Source organism: Eriocheir sinensis, chromosome 2 (genome assembly GCF_024679095.1).
Source record: "Eriocheir sinensis breed Jianghai 21 chromosome 2, ASM2467909v1, whole genome shotgun sequence".
NCBI classification, from domain to species: Eukaryota; Metazoa; Arthropoda; class Malacostraca; order Decapoda; family Varunidae; genus Eriocheir; species Eriocheir sinensis.
The window spans coordinates 28,277,104-28,291,483 of record NC_066510.1 but is presented as its reverse complement, the minus strand read 5'-3'; the positions used below and the strand labels follow the sequence as shown (position 1 = coordinate 28,291,483).

General features: G+C 49.3%; 1 long non-coding RNA gene across 1 annotated transcript; it reads right to left on the bottom strand.

Moving 5' to 3' along the window:
- Positions 1–8,540: 8,540 nt before the first annotated feature.
- On the bottom strand, positions 8,541–12,989 carry LOC127002146 (uncharacterized). The gene is made up of 2 exons (XR_007755793.1): positions 11,186–12,989; positions 8,541–11,028 (listed from the first exon to the last, which is right to left on the bottom strand). It is a non-coding gene; the product is annotated as an uncharacterized LOC127002146 (long non-coding RNA).
- Between the last annotated feature and the right edge of the window lie 1,391 nt (positions 12,990–14,380).

The window sequence follows — 14,380 nt, the reverse complement described above, 5'->3', positions numbered from 1 at the left end:
AAGGGAGGGAGGGAGGGAGGGAAGAAGGGTGAAAGGGCTTAGGGAGATGGTCAGCAGATTGTAGAGTGACACGGAATGTATATTTGTTTGTTTGTTTGTGTGTGTGATGTGTGTGCGTGGGAGACCGGGCGTGGTTGCGTGTGTTCGGGAATATGAAGAATTGTTTTAAAGTTAATAATGAAAAGTTTCACGCCATAAAGTTATATTTCCGTCTTTTAACGTCACCTGTGGAAATGCATCACACCGCTTGGCTGTTACCTGTTACCTTCCCTACGCGTGCCTCCCGTACCCCCCCCCCCTCCTTCCTCTCTCCCCCCACCGAGTACCTGTAATCATCGTTTTGACACAGGTATTTTTCAGCCTTAATAGACCGAGGCCGGACATACTTTAGGAGAGAAAATGGTACGAGTAAATGCCAAAGCTGCCACGCCCGAGAGAAAATATTTAAAGAGCTCCTTGAAATCAGTGTTCAAATATTTGTAGGCGACCCGCTTGTTAGGTCGAGGAACACTTGTCCGCTATTCACGTGGTGGAAAATGGATGACGTTAGACAGTTTTGGAGTTATTTTTTACCACCTGCGAGGAAACACCTGTCACTCACCACCACCACCACCACCACCACCGGCACCAGCTCCTACACCACCACTTCCTGCGGCCATCTGTCACGGGCGCCTTTCACTACCACCTGCCACTCACACCTGCCTCATGCCGTCACCAGCACCACGCCCACCTGTCCTCGCCACCTGCCACAGCCGTTACTACTCCTTCCCTGCCGGCGTCTGCTTCCACTCACTCCTGATAAAAGAAAGAGAGAAGCGGGTGGAGCAGCAGGAGGAGGAAGACGAAGGACGAAGAAAAAAATCATCCGCAAAGATTCCAACCGATTTCTATTGAGGTGATCGATTAGGCGAGTATCGTTTTTCTCCTTCGTGTGGCTCCTGTCGTCCCGCTTGCCTATTTAGGACAAGTTCTCCCCCGCCCCCCTTCTCCCCCCCCCCCGACCACCTATTCTTCCATTCACAGCCATTATTTGCGACCACTCCGGAGCCGTGCACAAAGACCGACAGTTGGTCAGTTTTGCCCACTGGCCATTCGGGACGAGGCGGCCGCCCCTATAGGGTATTCCTGACCTGCCCCGGGAGCCCCTGGGTCATTGTGGCCACTCGTGAAAAAATGAGACGGACACAGGACGGCCGGACAGAGCACCAAGTGGGAGTGAGGAGGTTCAGGGGGTCAAGTTTCCCTCCTCAGATGTGCTGGTGGAGGGTGAAGTCTCAGGATCTGGCCAATGCTGCTTTCCCTGTGCTCTGTTCCACGTGTGTTCGTTCATCTGTTCTATTCCTTCCTTTCCTCCACCCTTCCTTCCTTAATTTCCACGTGTTTATTCCCTCGTTTCCTCCATTCCTAATCTGTTTTGTTTTCAGTCGTATACAAATGAGGTGCCGATTGCTCTCCATTCCTTCCTCTTTAATGTATGTGTGTGTACTTTCTCGTATCACCTCCCTCTCCTCCTTCATTCTCCTCTTCTCCATCTCCCTCCTGTTCGTCTTCTTTGTCATAGTTTTTCTCCTCCAAATCGATGTATGTATATGTTCCTCCTCCTCCTCCTCCTCCTCCTCCCTCTGCCCTTTGTCTCTTCTTTATCTCCCTCCTGCTCTTCTTCTTCCTCCTTGTCTTAGTATTTTTCCTCCTCCAAATCGATGTCAAGGAGGACGCGGGCGAGGCAGGATCGTCGAGGCGGCAAATTGAGCGTGACGCGACTCGGGCAAAAATGTGCGTGCGAGTAAAATTGGTCCTGGTGACGGTCAGTGTCGTGTGTGTGTGTGTGTGTGTGTGTGTGTGTGTGTGTTACCTGCCTATTTGTGCTTGTTTCTGTCTTTGCATTGGTCTGTTTGTGTCTGTCTGTCTGCCTGTATGTATGTATGTATGTATGTATCTCTCTCTCTCTCTCTCTCTCTCTCTCTCTCTCTCTCTCTCTCTCTCTCTCTCTCTCTCTCTCTCTCTCTCTCTCTCTCTCTCTCTCTCTCTCTCAATAGTCTTGTCTGGGAGATTTGTACCTGCCCGTTCGTCCGTCTCACCTGAAGATTCCGGATCGTGATTGATGACTCTCCCTTCATCCCATCTCCTCTACCTCCCCTACCTCCCCTTCCTTCCCCATATCCCTCCCCCTCCTCTCCCTCATTACCCATATCTCCTACCTATACATCCCCTTCTCCCTCTTCCTTTTCCTCCTCCTCGTCTCCCTCCAAACAGGTGAATAGCGGCCTAGTTTTGTGTGAAGGTGGATTGGGACGGTAAAGGGAGATGGCTTGGGACGGGAGAGGAGGAGGAGGAGGATTGGTAGGGAGTATAAGGGGATGAAAAATGAGATGTGTGTATGGGGCTATTTTTCATGTTGTCGGCATTATTCTTATCCCTATTTCTACTTTGGGTGCTGTTGATTTTGTTGTTCTTGGTGGTGTTAGTGTTGTTGTTGTTGTACTTGTTTGTTTTGTTTTTGTTCATGGTCATGGTAAAGCTGCTGTTATTGCTGTTGTTGTTTTCATTGTTGTTGATATAATCTTCTATTTTTTTTTTACCTTGTTCTTGCTAATGGTGTGTATGTTGTATTGTAATTGTTGTTCCTGTTATTGTATTTCTTTGCTGTTCTTCTTATTGTTCCCATCCGAGTAGAAAGTAAACACACACACACACACACACACACACACACACACACACACACACACACACACACACACACACACACACACACACACCGCTGTACTGGAGCCAAAGGTCACAGAAAAGTAGGCACACTTATGCTCTTCTCTCCCTCATTACGTTGCATAATAACTAATGGAAATAATGAAAGGAAGGAAGCGGGACCTCAGAACGTTCACCTGCCGTCATGTTGTGTTTTTTAATGTTTTTTTTTTTATTATTCGTATTATACTTATTTTTGTTGTTGTTGTTTTGTGAATTGCTAGTCTGTCTTTGTTTATGATACTCTTAATCTCTATTCTTCTTCCTTCCTTCCTCTTTTTCGCTTTCTCTGCCTCGTTGTTTCGTGCTTCCTTTATTTCCCTGTCTGTCTATCCATCCATCTATCTGCTTCTCTCTTCTTATCCATCTATTTATCTGTCTATCTTACTGTCTCACACACACACACAACCACACAAACACATTTACAAACCCCCGCCAAAACACCACGTGAATTGCCAAGAACGTTTAGGGGACATCAGAGAAAATTACACCGTTCTACTCTTGACAGGTTCAGCTACTTGCGGCTGGAGGGAGAGAGGGAGAGGGAGGGGGAGAGGGCAATGGGAACGAGGGAAGGCGGGCGGTGGAGGGAAGAATAGACGGTCGGTATGAGGGTAGAATAAGGAACTGGGTTGTGGGAAAGGGAGGAATTGAGTAAGTTAGATATCAAAGTGTTGAGAAATTTTGTTATAGGCTTATTGATCAAGGGTATTAGGTAAGGCTGGACCGGATCGAATGTGAGGAAAGGAAAGAAGGTAATGGAGGGGAAGGTAGGGAGGAGAGTGGAGGGAAGGGAGGGAGGGAGGGAAAATAGCTGGAGGAGGAAACCGAGTAAGAAGGCGAAGGAAAAACCCTGAGAAAAGTTCAAGGAGGGAGAGAGGAAGGTAGGGAGGGAGGGAGGGAGGTATGATTGGAAAGGAAACAAGTGAAAAAGACAGGTAGCGAGGGCGGAGGGAGGGAGGGAGGGAGGAAAGGAGGTTAGATACTCGTCAGGTAATCATCCAGGTAAGGGAAGGGAAGGAAGGAAGGAAGGAAAAGCGAGAGGGGAAAAAAATAAGTTCGCAACGCAGCACATGATGAAATTTTAGGGCAAAAGAAAAGTCATGAAGGGAGGTGACTTAACCATACTCGAGGAGGTTCAAACCCCCTTCCACCAGGTGTCTCGTGTTACCTGGCCCCGTCCGTCACCTTGAAAGAGGAGATCGACGTTGCAGGTAACAAAAATGGCCTCTTTACCGTTGACTCGACCTCCACATCGCCTCGGCAACCCACTTTTTTTTAGCGTGTTTTTGATTTTTAAGACGGAGCAAGGGAGTGTGCATGATTTCTTTTACTGCTCCTTACTTATTATCATCACTATCATTATTATTTTGGCGGGCGTTGGTTTTGGTCATATGATTCGGCGGCGCGGCGAGTTTTTGTGGCGCTCTTCGTGTCGCGTTTGTTTAGAGAAGCTTGAGGGGACGAGGCTAGACGGCGAGGGGAGTTTTGTTACGCTTTTTTAGCTCTGGTTTAGTGGCCGCCTTGTTTACCTGCCTCGGCTCGTTAGTGTTGCGTCCAGGTGGAGACGGCGGCGGCAGCGAGGGTGTGTCATCTGCTTGGACCGCTCGCTGGGCCAGTAATCTTACAGGCTTGCGGCACTCACATCAACTTTTTCCAAAGGACGAAAAAGAGATTAATCCGATTCTAATGAGTGGTTTTCGAGGTTCATTGTACAGAAGAAGGGTCAGACTACTCCCAGGGTCATAAAGGTACACCCTGAAAAAGCGTGAAAGCGTGAAAGTCGCGAAATGTTTGGTTATATGGGCCCAGCTGGTCTCTTCCTTGACGCTGCTTTCAACGTTCCCCACCCGAAGGCATGCAGTGGGATTGTGACACACACACACACACACACACACACACACACACACACACACACACACAGATCTTAGTTACGCCATGTGGGCTCTAGTTGCATCCTCCCATTGCCCCGAAGCGGAAAATTAAAATAAGTAGATAATATGATTAAAAATTGGAAGAGTAATAATGGGAAGTTGAGAGCAGGGAGGGAGGGAAGTGGAAAATGCAGCGGACTTTAACTTGAGCGGTGACAGGGGCGGAAGATAATGGTAATGAAGAAACTATTGAGGGTGGAGGCGAGGAAGAGAGAGAGAGAGAGAGAGAGAGAGAGAGAGAGAGAGAGAGAGAGAGAGAGAGAGAGAGAGAGAGAGAGAGAGAGAGAGAGAGAGAGAGAGGACGAGAGCAAGGAAGGATAGGAAAGAGGTGAATAATGAAAAGAGAGGAAGGAAGAAAGGGAACAAGGAGAGAGAGAGAGAGAGAGAGAGAGAGAGAGAGAGAGAGAGAGAGAGAGAGAGAGAGAGAGAGAGAGAGAACGCCAACACAAGAAAAATTAATTATATAACCTATAAATTAAAGTAGTAAAGCTGTTCGCCATCGTTTAATTAGGGTCATAAAACTGTGAGGTAACTTAAAATCCTTAGGTGGAATTTTCAGTGCAATTCATTAGCAGAAAATTACGAGACGAAACTTTTTTCTATCTGATCGCAAGAGAAAATATGTGAACCCAGACGAGTGTGAAGAAAGGAAGTTAACTGTAATGGCAATAGTAATAGTAATGAAAATAATAATGATAATAATAATAATAATAATAATAATAATAATAATAATGATAATAATAATAATGATCATGATAATGGCTACAGCAACACTCATTAAAACTCCACTAATGAATGTTATCAGACGACATTCTTACACACACACACACACACACACACACACACACACACACACACACACACACACACATCCCCCCTACCCACCCCCACACATACCCATCGCTCCCTCGCCCCCCACACAACACACCCAACATACTAACACACACACAAAAAAACCACGCCAAAACGCAACACTCACGAACATTAATAGTACACACAAGCAACTATCACGTAATTACACCACACCCACTAAACAGGTCACCCAAGGAGCAATAAACACCTGTATTTTGCGCGTAATGGTCGAGCTGAACTTTCCATCGTTGTGTAATGGCTTATGTGGTGCGTCCGAGGCTCACTGTTTATTGTTTTACCGCGCCTCTACACAACAGGTTTGCTCGTGATTGGTGAAAAAAAAATCGTAATAACCAGGTGGATGCAGGGTTGGAGAAAGTGCTTTTTTATTAGTGCGGGTGAAGAGAGAGAGAGAGAGAGAGAGAGAGAGAGAGAGAGAGAGAGAGAGAGAGAGAGAGAGAGAGAGAGAGAGAGAGAGAGAGAGAATGCTGATATACTTTTTATTTTTACTTTATTAGAGATTGCATGATACTGAAAAGGCGTGATTGTAAAGGATTTCTTCACACACACACACACACACACACACACACACACACACACACGCATGCACACACAATCACTGAGGCAGACGTATTGACAAAAGGATCTCTGTTGAGGATAATAACGTCGATGTTTTGTGCGCCAGAAATGTGCACCAAGGTAAGCAGACCTGGATACAAAGGGAGCAGCCAGCCACCTATTGTGTGTGTGTGTGTGTGTGTGTGTGTGTGTGTGTGTGTTTACGAAGGGGGGAAGTTCATGGATAATTTAAGGTCACACACACACACACACACACACACACACACACACACACACACACACACACACACACACAGTCATCTATATAACAAACTGGTCATTTATATACAGGTAAAATCGACACCCTTCTGAAACGGCAAATCTTTAAACTGACCTCATCCTTGACCTTTCCCATCCATTCCTCCATCACCGTTTCCGTCTCCCGCCACAAGGGGCCTAAAATCCTCCCCTGGGAATATCTTTACCGTTTAATACCTTGTCCTCCGTTGTGTCCCGTTCCGTGCGTCTTTGGTGCGGCCTCAGGGACATGGAGTACTGTTAGGCGCCGTCAGGATTATTTTTGTTTTGGTCTTTTGTTTTGCACATTATATTTTTGTTCTGCTGATTCTTCTTCTTCTTCCTCTTTTGACCTGTATCACTTCGTAGGTCCTCCTCCTCCTCTCCTACTCTCTTCACATTTTTTGACGTCAGAATTAATGACTTTCTATGCCTCTGTTTGTCTCTCTTATCAACCCACCTCTCTATGCTTCTGTCTGTATCTCTTTCTCTTCCCCTCTATGCCTCTGTCTCTTCCACCCCTTCTATGCCTCTCTCTCTTTCCACACCTCTATGCCTCTGTTTCTTTTCCTCCTCTATGCCTCCGTCTCTGTTTCTCCCCCCCCCCCCCTCTATGCCTCCGTCGGTTTTTTCCCCACCCCCCTCTATGCCTTCTATGTCTCCCATCCCTCCCTTCCCTCTTTGTCTGTTAGAGCGTGCGTGCGTGTCAGCGTTCTGTGGGTGTGTCGTCCGGGTCTGAGGGAGAGCTGGCACCACCTGTCCGGGGTGACACACTGCCCGTTATGGTCCTCAATACGCGGGACGTCTACTCCTCCCGAAGGCACAGCGGTTTGCAAGTACTGACCGCAAGGCAGGCAGCTGAGGTCCTCGCTTATATACTTATCATTATTTTTTACTGGTATGCATTTTTCATTTTTGCTTTATCGATGTGGTTGCGTGGCTTGGTGGTCGCTTCCTCCTCGTTGTCTCGGCCATTCCCTGCACCAACCCGTCGTTATGCTTTTTCTCCCAATTTCAGGTGATGGCAGTTGTTGAGGACGATCACCGTCTTATTTTTCCTCTTGTTTTGCTGTTTCGTCGCCAAAGCAGCGCCTTAACCGACATACTTTTTTTTTCTTACACCAAAAATCACTGTAATTTCCCGTTATGAGTATGGTTGTGGGAGTTGTTTGTCGTTTTGTTGTGTTTTTCTGTACTTTTACGTCATGGCTCACTCGGGAGTTGCTCTGGGCTGTAATCTGTGAGTCGAGGGCGGTTTGAGATTTTTCATTATATGTATTACAGCCTTTTTGTATTTCTTCGGGGCGTTGGAGAGGAGAGAGAAACTAGGCAAGTCACGCAGCCGGAGGGTGTTGCTCATCTCTGCGGGCGGAAGATAAAGAGAAGCGACGGGATGAAGAGGAACCTTTTAGTCTTCCAGTGTAATTTCTTCTTCCTGCCACATGACGAAGACTAGATCCCTTATTCTTAACCATTTCGGCGCCCAAGCACACATATTTGACAAGGCTTTCGTAGGAGTTGTGGGCATTTGCAGGGCTAGTTTTACGACCCTGGTGGTATTCTGACCCTTCTTCTGTACCATTAACCTAAAAAAGGACTCATGAGAACCCGATTCATCTCCAAAATAGTTGAAAATAGTTTGACAAGGCTTTCGTAGAAGTTGTGGGCATTTCCGAGGCTAGTTTTACAACCCTGGTGGTATTCTGACCCTTCTTCTGTACCTTGAACCTAAAGAACTTTGAAAATAGTTGAAAATAGTTTGACAAGGCTTTCGTAGGAGTTGTGGGCATTTCCAGGGCTAGTTTTATGACCCTGGTGGTATTCTGACCCTTCTTCTGTACCATGAACCTAAAGAAGTACTCATGAGAACCCGACTCATCTCATTTTTGGACTTTGAAAAGTTGAAAATAGTTTAACAAGGTTTTCGTAGGAGTTGTGGGCATTTCCAGGGCTAGTTTTATGACCCTGGTGGTATTCTGACCCTTCTTCTGTACCATGAACCTAAAGAAGTACTCAAGAGAACCCGACTCATCTCTCTTTTGGACTTTGAAAATACTTGATGTGAGAGAAGGAAGCGTCTGAAAATACCGACCTAAATGTTTGTGTGCGTGGTGGAGGGAGGGAAGGCAGAACTAAAGGCCCAAGAGAAACACAGTCTTATACAAAATGGAAGTTTAATTACAATAAATATACACATTGGTTGCCGGCGCGGACCACAAAGGCCGGACTATCACAGGAGTCATGAGAGAGCGAGTCCAGGGGCGCCACACGGGGGTAGACACACAGCAAATATAACAATGAAAAGGTCCAGTGATTTAGCATTCTACGTAACGCGATTTTTTTCTCCTATCGACGTTCATTTACAAACATTGGAGAATGTAAAAACAATAATGCAGTTGTTTAGCATTTTACATTTGTTTTATTTTCCTTTTTAATTTTTCAGGGACATTATCATTTTTTTTTTTCTACTTCCTGTCAGGTGTATATTTGAGTGGCCTCGTGTGCGCCCCGGAACCCGCTGCCACTTTGCCCAACACCCCCCACCCACCCCCCAACCCCCCTCGCCTAGCCACGGCAATCTTCACAGAATCACAAGACTTTAAAAAAATGCCCCATGAAAAAATAATGATAATGATAATAACAATAAATTCCTCCGTTTTTACATATACTGCACGCCTAATCATCAACAAAACATTTTTTTATACATTTTCTCACATTTTTACTGATCGGCAAAATGGATGAACAATGTAGTTTTTCTCTCTGTGCTCCAAGACTTACAATGACATCATGATATAGAACAATGAGAGGCGAGTGAGAGGGCTGCTGTATTAGTAGGAGACTGAAGCCGTAGTTGTTGTTGGTGGTAATGGTAGTAAATGGTAATACAAGCGACATTAGCGGCAGCACAAAAGCAGCAACGGTAGTAATGAGGATGAGGGTAACCCGGCAGAGTATACATGATAACCCAACAACAACAACATCAACAACAACGACGACGATGACAACAGTAACAGGTCATCATGATAAGTAATGACGGTGGAGGGGACGCTTGCTCCTCCACCGGACACCACCACCACCACCACCACCTCCAACAAAGTGCAAAAGGAGGGAGATAAAAAAAAAAAAAATGAAAGGAGGAAAAGGTAACCAAAACGCTGGACCATGGCGACAGAATCCCACCTGCTCCGGTCCTCTTTACAGTGAAGTTTCAATGTTTTCTTTCCTTCGTGATGGTGGAAGGAGGGGATGAGAGGGGGAGGGAGGAAGGGGAGGTGGAGGGAAAGAACAATCAGGCCTCAAGATCTCTTACACGACCTCCAAACCGCCCATTAAGCAGTCCTTTTGTCGTGGAGGGAGTCTGAAGAGGGAGAGAAGGAGGAGGAGGGAGAAAGGAAGGCAGAGTGGGAGAAGAACCGAGGGACTCATTCAGTGTGTGTGTGTGTGTGTGTGTGTGTAATCTGCAGGTGGGATCAGCGCGAGGACCCAGAGATTAGGCAACCCTCCCCTCCCCGCCCCCCTGCCCCGCCTAACGAGGGTGGACGTTGTTCTTTGAGGCGGAGCAACACTCACCACGCGCCTCGCCACAACACACCCACACAACACTTGCAACACTCACGATGGGGCAATGAGAATGACTCGCTCGTGCGCATACATACACACACATACACACACACACACACACATCCAAACACTATGTCCTATATAAAAATAATAAGCGACCAAAGTAATTACGAAGCTTGGTGAGATATTTGTAAACAGTCGGGGAGAACCACCACAGGTCCCCCCCCCCAGCCAGCCGAAGAAGCCGACCTGACTCTTGCCACGCGGCGTCCCTGGCTGAGTGGCCGGGGCGGGGGGACTGAGAGGGGCAGGGGAAGGAGTAACAAGCACCTTGCGATTTGTAGCACCGAATCCATTTTAATCTACAACAGTGTTCGTGTCCTGGCGTGGAGGGCCCGGCCGACGGCGGGCGCGGGCACTGGTAATCGCCTTGAGGGGCAGCGAGGCGAGAAATGTTCTTCACATCTCGGTTGCCAGCGGTGCCAGTGAGGCGGGCCGGGTGGGTGGTCCCCCGGCGGGCGGGCGGGCGAGGCAAGGGAGGGGATGGCCGAGCGTGGCCGGGCCCGGGAGGTGCACCTGTCGCGGCCGCGGGCTGGCCGAGCCTCGGGAGGGATAACGTTCTTCAGCATCTCAGGTTACCGAGGATCCGCTCCGAGCTCCCCGCATCTCCTCCCTTCGCCTCTCACCCGGCCCGAACGCACTTAGCTGGAACCGCAGGATCTCGATCCTCGTCACGCCCTTCGTGATAACATCTTCGAGGCAGGTGGGAGGGTGATGGGCCGTCAGATCACGAAGGGGCAGCATTTCTTTTGGTGACGTCACCTTCTTGGGATTGGGTTTGGGCGCCTTGGGTCCGCGGGTGTTGTCGCGGGGACGTCGCTCCTTTGTGAGGAAGCAACGCCGAGAGGTGACGAGTGATGCGATGCCTGCCAAGGTATGCCATGGCCAGTCTGGTGGCTTGTACGACAGTGGAGCGGGACTTGGAGGCGAGACGGGTGTAGGGGAAGGGTGTGAGGGACGTCGTGGAGTGGGGCGTCGTGAGGAATGAATGAGTGTCAGTCGCTCTCAGGACGAAGTACACAACCTGAAGGGAGAACATAAAACATAGGCGTCAGTACATTGTGTCATCTCTCCCTAACGTAATAGCAGTCTTGCAAGAGCACCCTAGGCAAAGTAACTCATTAGTGAAGTGTTGAAATGTTAGCGAGTGATGGTAACACAGCATATGGTTAAATACTCACCGGCGGGGACACTTAGGTGGCGGCAGCTGGAGGTCCGCGGAGCAGCGCCTCCACGAGATCATGAGTTACAACAGTTTGTCGCGCCCCTGCAGGACGCGCGGCGCCTCTGCAGCAACGACGTCGGGGTGGGGGTGGTGATGGGTGTTCTTGTACTGTATGATTTTTCTACCAACAGACTAATACACACGCACACACACAACAAACACTGGAATTTCTTTGTTCTTGTTAGTTTTATCTCGAGTCGCTCAAATCGGGCGGCGACTCGCGGTCACTTCTCTAGGAACTTTGTCACTGGAGTTCACCGAGCGGGGCACTGCACTCGCCGCTAGTCATGAGTTACAGGCACGCACACACGCACACGCAGCACCAGGGAACCGATTCATATCCGTCAGATTTTTAGCAGGTGGAAGTTGTCGGGTCGGGGTCAGTTTCGCTTGAGTGGCCCCGCAGGTACTCGCCAGGTAATTGCTATCTTCCTGGTGTCCTACAGACGAGGTTGGTCGGGTCCTCCCTCCCTCCCCCTCGCTCTCTCCGCTGGTGAGGCGAGCGAGGTCGTGTAACAGGTGCGGGAGGACCTCAAGGCTGGTGTGCGTGCGTGCGTGCGTGGCGGGCGAGGTGCAGGCCGCGGCGACTCTCTCCTCTCGCTGGCAGCTTCCTCACGCGGCAAGGGTGATGCTGCTCGTCTCGTACTCCAGGAGGTCCATCTCGCGGGCGTGCACGTCGATGTTGAGAACTTCCTGCAGCTCGCTGATGTACTGGATCACATTCTCGATCACCTCCAGTCTGTTTAGCTTCTTGTCGTGGGATTTTCTGGTGGGGGCGCTGGGGGCGGTGGTGGTGGTGGTAGCGGGCAACAGGTGCCTCAGCTTGTCCAGGTAAAGGGAGATCTCGAAGTCCTCCTCTCGGCTCTTGGACACCTTCCCGCTCCTGATGGCGGGAATGCTGGTCATCGGGGCTTCACACACTTGGGCCTTCATGGTGCAGAGTTGGGGCGGCGGGCGTACAGAGGGTGTGCTGGCAGGAGGCTCACTGGACACGTCCGTCTCTGGTCGTGGTCAGGTAGGCTGTGGTGAACAGAAATCACGGTGCAGGGGTTTGTACTGCTTCCCGTGCCGAGTCCAAGGATACTCGACTGCCAATGAGAACTCAGATTTTGAAGCCAGCGACCAATGAGAAAGAGGAGAGGAGGGTCGCGGGCCAATTGGAGGGCGGGTGGGAGGAGCCAGGCGGGGAGGCATTGCGGTGACTCTGGAATGTGGACTTGTTCGCGCCGCGGGCAACGTGTTATAGCAATTATTTAGCAAAGGAATCTATCATGCGGGCCCGTTAAATACACTTGATTATGTAGACGATACCTGTTTGGCGTGTAGAGGCGTCGAGGGAGATGAGTATCCGTGATAGTAAACGCTAGAAAGCAGCCTGGCTAAAAGTCACCGCGCGAGACCAGCGACAGACACGTGCACTACACTTGCTCGGTGCCAGACGTAGAAAAAAGAAGGCAGAAAGGATTAATTATCGAATATACTATGCTATGGGTGTTAAGCGAACCCCGAGGGAGGGATGTGTGGTGCTGTGAGGGCCCTGGGTAGACGGGATGAGGAGAGGCAAGGTGGAGGAGGCGAGAGGGACGAAGGGTCGGTCAGGAGTTGTTTACCTAATACGGGAATACCGCAGGGCATGTCCCGGGGGCCTCTCGGCGGCTCAGGTGCGCCGCCCGCCAGGTAACTTACTGCTGGGGTGCATCGATGGAGCTGACCCATCCCTTGTGCCCTCCCTTGCCACTCCCCTGTCCTTAGCCAACCTACCTTACTACATTCTTACCTCTCTCTCTCTCTCTCTCTCTCTCTCTCTCTCTCTCTCTCTCTCTCTCTGTAACTTTATATTTTCTTTAAATTCTTCCTCCCTTTCTGATTGGATTATCTTTGCTTTCTCTCTCTCTCTCTCTCTCTCTCTCTCTCTCTCTCTCTCTCTCTCTCTCTCTCTCTCTTATTCTCGTAACTCCACCGTGTCTTATTCCTCCTCTTCGTAACCTCTTCTCGTTTGGGTTCCTCTCTTTGTTCTGTCTCGTAATTAAACTTTCTTCATTATCGTTCCTCATTTTCTTCTCCGAGTCTGGTTCCTTTCTTCAGCATCTCTCACTCTACCCCCCCCCTCCCCCCCCCCCTCCGTCCCTCCCTTCACAGTACCTCAACATCTTCCTAACTCTATTCTCCATCCCTCGCCTCTCCGCCCTCCCTTCACCGTCTATTGCCAGCGTACCGTGAATATATCGGCCGAAGATAAAGACCGTTCTCCTTACGCCCACACCCGCCTAACGCACCTTTTAGCACGGGAAACCTATATAAGAGGGCGGTATACGGGCGGGCAGGGGTCAGGGGCGGGCGGGTAGGGCGAGGTATGGGCGGCAGGGAGGGGAAATGAGAGCCTGTCTGGTTTGTCTGCCTTGTGTTCTTCGCCGCCGCCCTGCACTTCTCGTACCCTCGTCGGCGTCATTACAGATAAGGTGTAACAGGTGGCTTCGCTCTTTGTATGTAATCCTCTTCCTCCTCCTCCTCCGTCCGTATTTTCTACTTCGTTTTTCTCTTGTTCCTCTTCGCTCCTTTTCTTCACTCTCCTTTTTCTTCTTTTCCGCCTCATCTGCCTCCTTCGTCTCTTCATCTACCTCGCCTTCCTCCTCCTTCTCTTCCCCCTTCCTCTTCTATCTCCTCCTCCTTCTCTTCTTTTTTTTCTTTTATGTCTACTCCTTTTCATCCTCCTTTTTCTTCGTGTCCGTTGCATCTGCCTCTTTCGTCTTTATTTATTCCTCCTCCTTCTCATTCTCTTTTTCCTTTTTCTTTCATTCCGCTTCACTCCCTTTCATCTTCCTTCTTCGTCGTTCCCGTCTCATCTGCTTGGTTCGCCTTTTCTTCCTCGTCCTCCTCCTCCTATTCTTCTTTCATTTATCTTTTATTCTTCTTCACTCCCTTTCATCCTCCTTTTTCCCTCGTATCCGCCTCATCTGTCTCTTTCGTCACCTCTTTCTCCTCTTCGTACTCCATGCTTGCCGCCACCGTCATTATTCTCTCGTTCCTGATGCAAGAGGAAAAAACGTGAGGCCACAGTGACGTAAAACCTGCGTCCTGGAAGACCCGGGTCCCGGCGGCTCCTGCGTGCCACCGCGGCCGCTGCTATGCCTCGTGGGGGACGACAGACGGC